This window comes from Lepisosteus platostomus, chromosome 5 (genome assembly GCF_059453375.1).
Source record: "Lepisosteus platostomus isolate fLepPlt1 chromosome 5, fLepPlt1.hap1, whole genome shotgun sequence".
NCBI classification, from domain to species: domain Eukaryota; kingdom Metazoa; phylum Chordata; class Actinopteri; order Semionotiformes; family Lepisosteidae; genus Lepisosteus; species Lepisosteus platostomus.
Genome location: NC_142615.1, coordinates 51567279 through 51582695, shown reverse-complemented (window position 1 = coordinate 51582695; position 15417 = coordinate 51567279). Strand labels below are relative to the sequence as shown.

General features: G+C 43.7%; 2 non-coding genes across 2 annotated transcripts; both read right to left on the bottom strand.

Annotated features, from left to right (window-relative positions):
- Window positions 1-7728: 7728 nt before the first annotated feature.
- Window positions 7729-7800, bottom strand: trnaw-cca (transfer RNA tryptophan (anticodon CCA)). The gene has a single exon. It is a non-coding gene; the product is annotated as a tRNA-Trp (tRNA).
- A 2151-nt stretch (window positions 7801-9951) lies between these two features.
- On the bottom strand, window positions 9952-10034 carry trnal-uaa (transfer RNA leucine (anticodon UAA)). The gene has a single exon. It is a non-coding gene; the product is annotated as a tRNA-Leu (tRNA).
- Window positions 10035-15417: the final 5383 nt, after the last annotated feature.

Genomic DNA, 15417 nt, shown 5'->3' with positions numbered 1-15417 from the left:
GTCTCGCATTTCATCATCCAACCGACGGGTTGTTATTTTTTTGAACCCAGACCGCTCTCGGAGTCGATCGAGCTGTTTCTGAGGTACCAGGTACATTTTTTCAGCGTGCTCCAATATTGACGTTGTAGAAGCCCCGTAATCAATGGTACTGCAATACTCAACAGGGTCCCGATAAAACCGCCGGACTGGTTCACCAAGAGTCTCTTTCTTTTAAGAGAAAGACCCTTTCGACTCAAAGTCTTTATAAGCTTACGCTTTCTCTTCAGGGTCCCAAACTGCTTAGCAGATAACGGTATGTTCCCTTTCAAGGTATTCAAGGCAATTTCAGCTATGGCCTGTATAAGATCATTTGTAGCCCTGCAGAGAATAGTTTTCCGCTGCTTGGGGGCGGCTTTCACCAGAAAATTTAAGAGAGTCAGGTTTCTCCGAACGCGTGAAGACATGACGACGTCCCGAACTTGTTTTTTCGACTGAGTCTGTGGTTGCGAGATCACCGACTTTTAGATTTTTTAAATACATAAGCCATGAGTACATCTGGGGGGAAAAGACCTGTTCACAAACGATAGTCATCTGGGGTGTCGGCATTTAAATCCACCAACAAGTAACCGAAAGGTTTTTTAGTAGCGTCATCGAACGCTTCCAAATAAAAAATGGCTTTACCGGGGTACATCTGCCGGGACAGGGTTGTAATCTGTAGTTTATCTCTAGGGTTTTTAAACAGCACCATGTAGTTTGTATTTAACGCGATGGTTCTACTTTTCTGGCCTTGACAAAACACATTTTGGACGATATACATGATGCTGAGGTTTTGGTGGTGTACGTATTTGGTAAAAGCTTTTTCTATCTCATTATTTTCACACGCAGACTCCATCAAATCATCAACTAGAATCAAATTTACTCTACCCGGCGGCAGTAGCTGGTCGTCGGAAAACGACGTTGGTAGTCCTTCTATAAACTGAATGTATGGAAATTTCACAAGCAACTCAGCGTATAGAGGTCGCCAGCAGCTGTAACACCAGACTGTGTTTTCGGGTTTAAGAGTCATAACGGTATCACCGTTCTCCAAGAGCTGTTTTATAAAATAACTTTTACCGCAATTCGAGGGTCCGGACAACATGCATGAAAAAGGGTGTTTTAACCTGACATCCATCGTGTTAATATCCGTAGGGCAACGATGTCAAATTTTCTTGCAGCACCCGCTTGTCGTACACCACCTTCTGGGTTTTCTTTAAGGTCCGGGTCTCACTGCGCCAATCCTTTTTAACACGCACGATCATCGGCTGTTGAATAGAAATGTGTTTAAATTCCCGGCACTCTGCATAAGGGTTAACGCCATAGTCAAAAACCAAGTCCCGCAGACTCTTGAAGTTAACTTTTTCACAATTGTTCACATTGAGCGTAATGCCTTTTACCTTTAAACAGGCTTTCCCTCCAGACAGTTTGTACCCGTACGACTTGGGTCCTGTTGATACAAACTCGGTGATGTGTTGTCCAGCAGCTATTTCGCTGGTCAGCTCACCCAAGTAGTCACCCAGTTCCGGATTCCACTCACCCTCCCGGCTCACAAAGATAACGGAATCTGTCTCGTGGTACAGACAGCGGCCTTGCAAAGCATTTAGCAGATTGTATAACTCCAAGCGGGCATAGGCGGTTGTAAAGCTAGCGATGAAAATGTTAGTGTTTGAATGGCCTGTGTTTTCATTGATAAACTCGCAGGCTGACACCTCATGATATGGCGTAAATAAGTACCTGAACAATTCATCGGGGTTTCTCACAATGGTGGTCTGTGGTAAATTGTCTCTTTGTCCATACTTCCCCCACAAACTGTTCAAGGCAATTTTTGAAAGCTGTCTTTTGGCCGGATTCTTTTTAATGTTGCCGGGGTCCAGCCGTCACCCGCTTTTTCATAATATTCGCTGATATATCTTTGTTGTTTCGCGACATCTGTACACCCCTCTGGAAACCCCGAAGCTTCCTGTTTCCCTTTCAGATGCAGTTTGATGTAGTCGGTAAAAATATCGTGTGAGGCCTTTTCGAAATGCCAAATTTAGTAAATTTTACACACTCAATACCCCAGATCTAAGGCCATCTGTAATTCAGGGGTGCACCAGACACCAGTCAAAGCGCGATCTTCATCACCGTGCTCACAGGGGGTGGTCTGTTTTGTTTCAGCACACGTACGACACAGTGTGAAAAACAGTTTTTTGTCAATTTTGGTTGGAAGAACTGGAAAGTATAAACGTCTGCGTGGGTAAACTTTCACCTTCGCTAAACCGAAATACCGTTTTAAATCTCCAAAGTTGTTATAAATGATTCGGGGGTGCCCCAGTGGGTATTTTTTAGTTTTGTTCACAAACGGATACAGACTGGTGAAATCATAGCTGTGTAATGCAAACAAATAGCATTTGTTCTCCCCCGAAAAAGTGACTCCCGCGGTTGCAGAGGCTCTGGTAACTGCGCAGCTGTTAGAAATTTACCCAAGTCTCCATTTTCAACAAGCATGTCTCTGAACTCGTGCTCCCACAAAACACGCACGTTAAAACCTCTCATTTTGAGAAAATTAATTTTAACCATCGTCTTTCTGTACAACCAGCCAAAAGTAGTGTTTGTCAGCGGATTAAAATCGTTTTCACAATAACAAACGCTACAACCATGAAAAAAGCAACCGTTGAGCTCAAAGGCTGTCGGCACTCCGTCAATTACAGCATAACCATCCAGAAAATATGGGCCAACCTTGAACTCACTGGCCGTGGTTAACGCGTGTTGGATTTTAACGGGCTCTGTGTGTTCGATGTACATAAGCCACTTTAACTAACCCCCCCACACACACACCACACGTCTCCAAAACATCACAAATTATCTCTAATACGTGATTTTAAAACGTTAAGACCAATCCGTTAAAGTATGAAGAACAACACCCCATCATTTGTTGCCTATTAATACCTTAAAGACTTTTACGCTTGCGATGTGTGGAAATTTATCTCAAACCTTCAAAAAAGCTGTCGCGAATGTGTTATTAAAAATAAACTGTGTCTTATTACATTATTTTAAAAACTTTAAGACCAAACCCGTGTGTTTAAAATTTCTTTTCTGGGCAAACACATCATTTGTGTTTGCGTTGTGTGTTAATACTTTTAAAGTTTAAAACGTATAAACTGATATGTGAATACTTTTCGCTCTCGATAAAACAAGGGGGGGGGTCATCACAACATTGGTTGTGATGCGTTTTAAAGCATCACAACCAATTGAAAAATGTCTTGTGTTATGTAGGCGTGGTTACACCATTGGCGCATATTCTTAAACGCTCCGGACTGACAGGGTCGCAGCGCGTCCTTGGCGCTGTCAGACACCGCCCCTTGTTAGGAGCTGCGGAGATGGCTTCTTTGTGTGGAGAAACAACGGGGTCTGCTACTCTACAAAGTGAAGAGGTAGGCGGCTAAAATATTTTTTCTGATCGTGGAATTGTTGTATCAGTGCTTAGCGTATGTCATTTTAATACTTGGTCTTCTTTTTAGCAAAACCCGACCCCACCCTCTGCACCCTGTGACAGCGGCGGGGGTGTGAGTTCAGCTGGGGTACCAGATGTTGAAGAACTGCCGGGTGCTAGCGATGATACCACGGTACAAATGGTAAATATTAACAAAAAACCTTAGCTCAAAAGTTTTTTAAGCCTTTCTTTTCTTTTTCCTTTAATAGAATAAAGAGGATGTGGACGGGTCAATCTTCAGCCTACCAGCACAACTGAATGTTTCGTGTCTATGCTTGTGTGTTCGGCCAAATGTTAATAAAGCTGATGCCCAACAAGGTTTAGCTAACGATGTCCCTAATGAGCCCGATGTTATGCCCCAGATTGTGAAAGCATTAGTTTATTGCATCTTCAAACACTGTTTAAAGGGGGTCCTGGTTGATGACTGCCCGGCCTGGGCAGCGGGGTCACACATGCCTGTCTGTCGGCTACACAGATGGGTTTGAAGATGTGATGTTTGCCGCTTTAGGAATTTATAAGTCTCTCAGTTTAGCCAGAATTTTATCGACTGTTCTGTACACCGCCAGGTGTCTGGGTTCGTACACCATTAGAAATGACACTGAGAGGTGCATAAAACAGTTGCTGAAAAATATAATTGAGGACCGCACCCCATACGAGCATGTACACACCATACTTGAACGGCTGGATGAAAAATTAGTAGATGTGACTTTTGATGCGTTGCAAAAGAAACACTATTCTTATTTTTACAGACGCAAAAAAAAAGATCTATGTAAAATGTGAATACAGATTTCACTCTGTTTTACAGACCCGGGTGTGCCATCGTCCGAAGAATGAAGAATTTCGAATGTATACGTCTGAATTCTTACTAAGAGTGCTTTACACACTTCTCTCTACAAAGCTTGATATGCAAAACAAAGAGTCGAATGCTAATGTCCTTAAATTTGTTAAAGAGATAGATGTGTATGTCAAGAACTTGAGTGAAATTATTGCAGATCTGATGTTTTCAGATCAGAAATGGAAGCCTGGGGTGTAGGGGAAGCCTATAGTGTGTATTCCAAAATACAGTGTGTTTTGCACAGAACCTGTGGTAACACCATCCCGCTGATTACGCAGGCAAATGTTTTTGCTCTGCTAGATCGGATCTCCCAGTGTGGTTCGCATGGCTTTAGACATGGGGAGCGGAAGGGGGTTATGAATGCTTTTTCAGATGCCTCAAAGTTTCTCAGCAATGTTGGGGTGGTGGTTACATGTACCGAACTAATTGTCCGCACCAACATTTAATTGTTGAATGCAAATTGGAGCCGGTAACGCGTGTGTGCTGCGTTGTTTTAGTGTTTGAAACACCTACTGTTGAAATAAAGCGGTTCACATTTCACATGGTGTTTGTCCTGCGAGTTCTTTCCGTGAGACTTTACGCAGTCAGTGTGTGTGTGTGCTTACAACCCTGCTGCTTTTGAGACACGGCTTGTGCAGCGTATAAGCAGCCTGGCCGGACAACCACTCGGCCACCCGGCCGTGGCTGGCGCCGCTCACACCCCGGGATCTCGCAGCTCACACCAGACTCTCCGTGCCGCTGTAACTACCCGATTCCCTAGGTTTATAATAGAGCGCACTCAACCCTGCTGCAGACATGGTCCCCTTCCAAACCAATACACACTTTCACATACCTAAAGCGAGGGATGCGCCGCCTTTGGGCTTTGGGACCCTGAGGCTCCGGACCGACTCGCCGGGGGGGAAGGCGGGAGTTCCGACCCTTAACAACACACCATTGGCTCCTGAGGGGGCGGGACATGCACAAATAACAACACGCCATTGGCTGACAAGGGGGCGGGACAGCCAACCACCGCTGACTGCCATTGGCTGGAAAAGGGGGCGTGGTACCTGCCAAAAGTTTGACGAAAGGTGTCGCTTTATACTACTCAGAACACATGTAAGACTTACACACAGCTTTTAATATGCTGTAGTGAATTTGCAGGTATCCTGGGGAGGGAAGAGAACTGATATTAAGGAAATACATATTTAAAGGGGATGTAAGTATTAAATGTGTTTTGTCACATCTGGGTGTTAACTGAATAACTTTTTAGCATTATTTTTTGTGTTTTGACTCTATACTTGTGTTTATCAGGAGACAGCAGAAATATTGATGTTTACATTTATATTCACATTCCCAGTGATATTGACTTAGGTACTCCACTATTTACTTGTAGTTTGACTGGTGTCAAAAGTTGAAAATCTCTGCAAACATCAAGATGGCTAAGGACGTGGAAAGAAACTCAATCACATTTAGAGAAGGTAATGTTTAGATCGGATTAATTCAAAGTGTGTCTCTGGGTGCGTTTGATCTACCAACGTTGTGTTTAACTGAAGGACACCCTGACTGAGTGTGCCATAGAAACTGACATTTTTTGTATTTTTTCTACATTCACAGATTTTTGGCTAAAGTAAAAAAAAAGATCGTTGTCATTTTCTTGCCAGCTGGCAGTAATTCTTTTGCACTGATAAGAAAGATGAGCATTTTATCTTTCGCAATGTGTGGATTTCTTGAAAAACAAGTTGTGCCAAAAGCGAAATTAAAAGTTCATTTAAACATAATGCAGAAGCATATTGTCTGTAACAATAAACAGTGGGCGAAGACAGGAAGTAAGGCACTGCTGGGATTTGAACCCAGGATCTCCTGTTTACTAGACAGGCGTTTTAACCAACTAAGCCATAGCGCCAGCAAAGCACTGCCCTTTCTCAGCCATTTGGACACACTGCTCTGTTATATCTTCGTTCGGTGTGCGGTGAGCCTGCTCACTGAGCAAGTTGAGAAAGGATGTGAAATGGCTTTTATCTGCCAATTTCATTACCAAGGAGCTCAATATGCTTTTGATTATCTACAGGGTGTGTAGTGCAACACAGGCGATGGACTGCTGGGATTTGGAGCCAGGATTTCCCGTTAACTAGACAGGTGCTTTAACCAACTAAGCCAGGGCCCCGGCAGAATTCTCCTCTTTTACTGCCCCTTGGACACACCGCTCGGAGACACCTGCATTCAGTAAGCTGAGTCAGCTGGCTGAGCATGTTGCCTCCTTTACATTCTGGCCCCGACACTAAGAGAAACGTACAGAAATGGCTTTTATCGGGCACTTTTCATGTCCAATGCGCTTGACATCTCCCACGGGCGACAGAGTTCATTTACGACACTTCCTTTCTTTCTTTCTTCTTTCTGTACTCTTTGATGAAAAAAAAACGAGTAATCATGTAAGGGAAAATTTATTTTTTCATGGAGAAAACGTGCACCAGGAAATGTTGTGTTTAGAAGAAGAGAGTTAACATGAAAAGTGACCTAATTTACCAGAGCAAATGCTCACCTAGCAAGGTCTGCTTTACTACTAGAGAGACGTAGAGTGAAAGATGTGATAATTTCAAGCCGTTGTGGAACAAAACGCTATTTTCTTTTAATTATAAATGAATTAGAAATTCAGAGCGACACATAAAGGCTTTGTCTGCTTAAAAGTGATGATTTTTAAAAACTGATAAAAATTTGGAAAACACGTTTCTCACGTAGAAATTTAAGATGGGGGTGGGGTATTACTAGTAGTGGCGCTGAACTCACCATGGTGCAATTCATTTACGTGACGGACTAGTGGTTTAATGGATAACGCGTCTGATTTCGGTTTATTAGATTGTCGATTCGACTTCTACCGGGGTTGTGTGATTTAAATCAGGCTCCTCAGAAATAGAAGTCCGTTATGTAAATAGACCGCACCTGAAAGCAAACGTTGGGTCTGTTTTTTTTTCTTTTCTGCATGAAATAGCAAATCGTTACAAAAAACACCAGCTAATGTCCAATAGCGTTAGTCATTTAAGCAAACATGAATATACTGTAGGTCTTGGTACATGGGAGTGGATTTCAACCACAATTAAAAAAGGACAAATTGTAATTACAGGCTTCAGACACTTTTTCATACAAAAGTGACCAAACACTCCCTAACTTTACAGCTTGAACCTGTAACAAAAACGAGGTCTGAAACTTCCATTCTCTGATATCACTGTCTCTAAAGCCAGTGATGTTTCACGGATGTGCAGTGTGCCTTTTCTCTTGTCATGTTCATGATGATTCGCTGAATAAGCTCCTGACTGGGTGTTCTGTACTGCGCTGTTACTTTGTTCAATTACCTATGTGGTGTACAGATAAAACCAGACTGCATGGTGTAATTTCCGGGTTCAGCACCAGCAGCACCTGCAAACTCATCAGCTGACCTCGACGTGATTTGAACATGCAACCTTCTGATCTGGAGTCAGACGCGCTACTGTTGCGCCACAAGGTCGCTCACCACACTTCCTTTTAATTCCCCCAAAGAGAACAATCAGTGTCCCTGAAAAATATTTTTTTTCATTCTCTCCTGTGAGGAGCGCCGCTCTTCCAACGAGGGTCTCTTCTTCCCCGACCACAGATTATTCTTTCCGCCCGGCTCTCTCACAGAGAGCAGACACACCGTCTCCACTGATGTGTTTACTACATCTATAGATCTCACCCCCTACAGCCCCGATATTCCTGGACAGGATACTTACCACCAGCCTCGTGAACTTCTCATCTTGACCTCTCCCAGGAGGAGCACAATTAACACAGAATCCTCTCTCCATTTAGCAAATAACACAAAACACTGTTTACCTGTCAAGACAGAAAACCGGGATGCTCCAGGTGAGGCTTGAACTCACAACCGCGGCATGACTCCACTGATGTCATTTTACATGGCCTGAACCAGGAAAGAGATTGGAAGTCAAGAAGTTATGGTGTTGTTTTAATACTTGCCTACACTTTTAATTTTTCCGTCAAGTCTTTTATTTGGTAGTACTTTCAATTGATGTTAATCCTTGTCCCGATGCACATTCTGGGCCATGGTGTGTCTTGAATAATGTTCTTATAGGCTTCAGTTTGGAAAAGTGCGCTCTTCAGAAGCTACCAAAACCGCTAATGGTTACATAACACTTAATGCAAAAGCAACGTTCGGGTTTGAAAAAAAATATTACTTGCTATGAATACAAACACTGTTACAGGAGGCGTGTTAGGGATATTTTAGCTTAGATCATCAATTCATCTTACATTTCTTCTCCATCTATATCAACAGCGTAATCGCTACTGAGTGCTAAAGGCAGGTCCTGGCAATACAATCTTCTTTAGAAAACATTTTTAAAACTATTTCCACTACCATACGTAAAGTAAAAGATAGCGATTGCACGCAACGAATAAAATCTCTTTTCCAGGGACGTTGTAGTTAGATGCAAATTACAATCGAAAATGTATCAGCTTTAACATTTTCTTTTGGATTCACAGGACAGTCAGCATGAGTCATCAAAGAGCCTGTAGTGGCAAGAAGTTTAAAAGCGCACAAGTGATCTGTCTTTGGTCAAAGGAATTGCTGGAGCAGTAGGACGCAGAGCAATATCTAGCAGCTGTAGACGATGTTTGGGGAAGAGATAATTCTGTTTTCAGCACAGGGAGTGAGAATGAGCTCAGTCCGGCTCCCAGCAGAATCCATTCTGGTTTGGTTACTGTTAGACTGTGGGTCTGAGGCTCTTTGGATCGCAAAAAATAAGTTCACAATACGATAAAAAACACAGAAAGCACAAACGTAATAATATAATGATACAAAATCAATACCAAATCATAAAGCCAATTAAGTACCTATCCTTTGAAAACAGTGACATTTGTATCTACTTTTGAATTACAAATCAGACAGTGTATTCCCTTAATTCAAAGATCAGATCTTGGCCAAAACAAGACAACCAGATGTTAGCTGAATTCGGAACAAGAGCCTCTGCTTCATCGTTTATTGAGCTTTTGATCAACGTCTGAGTGAAAAAGATTCGCTATTTTAACTATTTGATTAAAGTTCACAAAAGCACCTTCCTTCGAGCTGGGGTCGAAACAGCGACTTAAGGATTCCTAACTGTTTCTAATACAGTCAGCCGCACTACCAACTGAGCTATCGAAGGGGTTTAAAGTACTCCTCTCTGGCACATATTGCCCAATGTAGTGAAACATTCCGGGTACTTAAATTCCAGTTCGACATCAAGTTTCCAACTCGTTTCCTTAGACTTGTTTACCTTGAATTTAAGCCACAAACCAGGATTCTACTGTATAATCTTCCAGGGATGTTACAAAATGTTTGATGGGGCATCAATCATTACAGGCGGAAATTCACTCCTTTTTTTTTCTCGAGGCATCATATTAAATGATCCATTTCATTTGGATCAAGAAGAGGATCACCATGAGAAATAGAACAAACTGTTTGATTCTTTCTTTATTGGGAGCTGTATCACAGCTAATGCATGTAAAGCCTTCAGTATGCGATAGTGAGAGCTCAGTTATGCCAGGGAGTGGGAGTGAAGAGAACTGAACTGAAATTTAGCAAATTCATATTTAAATAGAGTGTAAATCATCAAAGTGTTCTGTCACTTAAAACTTATTATAACACTACCAGGAGTGGGGATTGAACCCACGTGGACATTTGTCCATTGGATCTTAAGTCCAACGCCTTAACCACTCTGCCATCCTGGTCTACAACGATATGCTCTTCAGTTGTTTAGCATTTAAATATGATTCAACAATTAAAAAATATTAAACCACAAAACCTCTTAGAGTTGCGAGAATACTTCCTTTGTGTATAAAATACATTGTGAATGCTTTCTTTACTTTTTCGTTTTTATGACATTTTTTTGACCGAGCACGAATATTCTTTTGTCCATATCTTCCCAATGGAAGCACAGAACGCCGTCAAACCAAATGCATTTTAAAGACCAAGACTTGTGGATATTTCCACAGCCTCTACATCAAACTATCAGTGGGCTAATTATCTTTTTTTAAACCTCCGGTTTTTCATCGATGCATAATTACGCACTTACTGGAACCCGGAGGACCACTGTGTACAGACGTTCACAATGCGAGAAACACTGTTCAATACGGCTTCGTGCGAAAAACCTGTATATGACCATAGGAAGCAGAACAGTGCAGTCTCCAATTACCCAGACTGTAAGCACAGAAATAAAGCTTTGTTTGATTTCTGAAACCCTTCCTTTACGCCCTGTTTTAATTCAGTTAAGGGTCAACTATATTGACAATACTACTGACAGCAGGAAGATTAAAATATTCTTTACTCAGCAGCTTATTAAAAACAGCTCCCATGATGTTCAAACCGATTTTTTACACAGAACACTGACACAGCTTTTCGTTCTGAATCTCTTTTTCTTGTGCTTTTATTTAATATGGCACAATGCACTGGGATAGGGGTATTCTGTTCACAAACCAATAGCATTTAAATCACAGCACCCACAATTCTGCAAGTAAGTGTTTTGCACACTAAGCAGGTCTTCTGACTTTTCCCAGCTTTGTGTTGGGTTGTGGAACCTTTATTTTTTATGATTTTCTGTAGATAACACTACAGGTATACACTGGGATAGGTGGGTCTTTTTCATGGCTCAATAGTAATTCAAATACAACAGCCACACTGCTGAAACCATATGTTTTACATACCAGACAGGACCCCTAACTCATACAACCTTGCTGTGGCTGTGGCCTCTTTCTTTATTTTTTTATGATTTTCTGAAAGTAACACTACAGGTAATACACTGGGACAGGTGGGTCTTCTTCATGGCTCAATAGTGTAGTGGTTTGATGGGTTTACAATTATTAATTGTAACAGTAATCACGAGGTTGTTCGTTCTAGCTTTTAGAAAATCAATCGTCAAACAACTAACAACGCACACACACGGGTTCGATACATGAGATACAATTATTAATATAAATTGTGCACCAAAGATATACTAGTCTGCCTGGATACGAGCGGCAGACCTTACTGTGAGGGTTATCAATATACAAGGTATATAATCTCGAAGAGATGCAAACACAAAGAGATACACAACAGAGAATATATGTCAATATATATCGTTCGGTTACCAAATCGCTAACCAGTGTTATTACCCACTGTTACTCTAAACTCGGAAGTAAATACATTACTCATGAATTAAATTGATAACAACTTGTGTTGAGGTACAATTGAATTCTCGAGACGCAATGTAGAACATGGGGTTTACTTATCCACTGTGTATGGATTTGGAATCTCCCGCCACGAACACCAAACCAGCTGACAGGCTCTGTTGCAGCCTCTGTTGCAGCGGTTGTCCAATGGGCGTTGTGTCGGCGTCCTCTGTCTACCGGCCAACCAGTCAAGGTGCAGCTCGGAGTAGGATGGGCGGAGGAATCTGACTGCGGCGCGCAGGGCAGTTGTTGCTCTGAGGGGATCTACCAGGAGTCCGGCTGGCTAGTAGAAAATCTCTATGCACAGAGTGTGACCGCGAGTCCTCACAAGTCACTCTTTTGCCCGGGAAGAAGCTGGTTCGTTCCCGGTCCAGCGCTGCTTCTGAATAAGCTATTCAGGTTGTCAACGAGGGTCCAACTGTAGGCTGCCGTTGATCAAGCGAAGCATTCACGTTGGTAGAATTCTGAGTACGTACGGGATCCTCGGCCTCGCGCTTAGAACAAAGTCCAAGTCCTTTTGCAGACAACAGCAGTTGTCACGTGATTGTCTCTGAGGATGCGCGAAAATGGCCAAGGAGAGCCCCGATCTGAGCTTGCGCTCCCTTTTTGACCAAGACCCAGATGTGTGCTGATTGGTTGAGAGTTTGGCGGGCATTGGAGACCCACATGGTATTACCACGCCCTGCCAGTCCCTGATTGGTTGGTCAAGATGAGATATAATTCACTTACTCTTGACACTTAGGAATGCAGTCCAGATGTCCATTCGGCACTCCCTAGACTGATAGGCGCCAATGGATGACCATTGATCATGATAGCCAGGCTTAGCTAACTGCATCCCCGTCTGGGAGCTTGTTCCTTATCAAAAGAAAACATCTTAAATCAGCCTGGATGAATACTTTCTCTGTGGCTGCACCACAGAGATGGAGGGTGAGATGGGGCCTCCTTTAGGACAGCATACCAACGCTTAATTCTGTCTTATTAACAAGCATTGCCGCTACAATAGCAATTCAAATACAACAGCCACACTGCTGAAACCATATATTTTACACACCAGACAGGCCCCCTAACCTCATACAACCTTGCTGTGGCTGTGACCCCTTTCTTTATTTTTTTATGATTTTCTGAAGGTAACACTACAGGTAATACATTGAGATAGGTGGGTCTGCTTCATGGCTCAATAGCAATTCAAATACAACAGCCACACTGCTGAAACCATATGTTTTACACACCAGACAGGCCCCCTAACCTCATACAACCTTGCTGTGGCTGCGGCCCCTTTTTTTATTTTGTCATTATTTTTTCAATATGGCACCATTAGACAGCCGGTACATGGGGATAGGGGGGTGGTATTCACGAGTCAATAGCTCTTCAAGCATAACAGCCACAGTGCTGCAACCAGGTGTTTTACACACCAGACAAGCCCCCTAACCTTATACAATCTTGCTGTGGCTGTGTCCCTTTTCTTTATTTTTTTATGATGTTTTCAATATGGCACCATTAGACAGGCGGTACATGGTGATAGGAGGGTGCTATTCACGAGTCAATAGCTCTTCAAGCACAACAGCCACAGTGCTGCAACCAGGTGTTTTACACATCAGACAGGCCCACTAACCTTATACAAGCTTGCTTTGAGTTGTGGAACATTTCTTTATTTTTTAATGATTTTTTTACTGTAATCAAGTGTTGTGCTCATTAATAATAATAATAATAATAATTGCTTACACTTATATAGTGCTTTTCTGGACACTCCACTCAAAGCGCTTTACAGGTAATGGGGACTCCCCTCCACCACCACCAATGTGCAGCATCCACCTGGATGATGCGACAGCAGCCATAGTGCACCAGAACACTCAACACTATCAGTGAGGAGGAGAGAAGAGAAATGTAGCCAATTCAAAGATGGGGATTATTAGGAGGCCATGATTGGTAAGGGCCAAGGGGGAAATTTGGCCAGGACACCGGGGTTACACCCCTACTCTTTTCAAGAAACGCCATGGGATTTTTAATGACCACAGAGAGTCAGGACCTCAGTTTTACATCTCATTCGAAGGAAGGCGCCTGTTTACAGTATAGTGTCCCCATCACTATACTGGGGCATTAGGACGCACATGGACCGCAGGGTGAGCGCCCCCTGCTGGCCCCACTAGCACCTCTTCCCGCAGGAACCTTAGTTTTTCCCAGGAGGTCTACCATCCAGGTACTGACCAGGCGCACACCAGCTTAGCTTCAGTGGGTTACCAGTTGTGAGTTGCAGGGTGATATGGCTGCTGGCCATAATCAGCAGCCTTCAGTACTGAAGCAGGTGTGAGCCTGGTCAGTACCTGGATGGGAGACCTCCTGGGAAAAACTAAGGTTGCTGCTGGAAGAGGTGCTAGTGGGGCCAGCACCACCATTAGGCAGGCCTCCTGACCTTTCACAGTCATGCTTTGTTGTGTGAAACTTTAATTATCTTTTTAGGATTTTTTGAACATGGCAACTTCCACCGAGATGGGTGGGGGGTGTCGGGGTGCTCTTCAATAGCTTTTTCATCTATACACACAAACGAATGTAACCAAGACACTCAGAACCTGTCACGCAGGGGCTGACTGCTGAGGATAGGGATCCAATGCGGTGCCCTTGGTAGGGTTGGCGCGAGACACAGGCGTAGTCGGAGTAAACAGGCAGGGGTCCGAGTCCGGGAAGGCGTATTTCAAAGAAAACTCAGTCTTCACTCAGGTTGGGAGATTGTCAACAGAGATCTTTAATACAATCAGCTGAAGGGGAGCATATCACAGAGAAAGGGTTTCCCCTAGCACTCAAGACATGCTCACTGGACTGAAGTTATACTTTCCTTTTTTATACATTAAAAGTAGGCAATACTTTAACATATCAAAGGAACATACAGGGAAAGGGGCAGTGTCAGAAGTCAAACAAACAGGACAGGGGGTTGCCATTTGGCATCCTACAATCTGTTTCAGTTTTCTCTGGTTGAATGGGTGTGAGGAATCACAGGCTTTAGTTTGCACCTAAGACAGTGGTCTTAGGTGCGAACAGAAACCTTTCCCACGCATAGTCAACTGTCCTGACCTTTTGACTCGGTCTTCCACACGTAGCACAGGCGTAGTCACAGAATCGACAGGCGAAGGCGTAGTCGAGGGACTGGCAGGGGTCGGAGTCCGGGAAGGCGTAGAAGTTGCGTCGGTTTGGATTCAGAAGGCAGAGGTGTAAACGAAGAGACAGGCTGGGGTCAGGATCCGAGAAAGCGTAAAACAGGCGAAGGTACAAAATCGAGTGGCTAAAGCGGGGTCGAGGTCCAGGGGAGAAGTCGTAGTAAGGCAAAGGTGTAGTTAGTACGTAAGCTCCTGGAGAGAATCTCAATCGTGAGCAATGACCGGGGGGCAGATGAAGGTTTAAGCAGAGGCCTGATTGACGCGTGCACGTTTGGTACGGGGAGAGCTCGTAGGAATGCGGGAGCGCTTGCCTGCGTGAGGGAGATTCGTGGCAAAACCAACAGAATCAACCTGAACTCATAGAAAAACAAGAATGCCCCCGAGACACCTGCACCCCCCTGGACCACTCTGGTATCAACACCCCCAAACCCATCCATACCAGCTAACAAGACTCAGAATCGGTGCAACCCTCCAACCTGGACCAAGAGCAGGATGGGACAAGAACCTGCACCACACTACGCACCCCTCATCCAGACCAGCAGGACAGCCAGACCACAGACAGCACCATCATGTAACCCCCCTGTTCATTCCAACAGAAAAGCCGAACTGACCCCCACCAGCATGGCGACGCTGCAGCTCTGGTCACACCAGCAGGCCCAATGGGCTCAGAGCTGGGGGACATACAGATGCAGCCATTCAAAATGGGTGGGCGATACCGCATTATTTTCCGGTACGCTGTACGCAGTCTACCGCAAGTT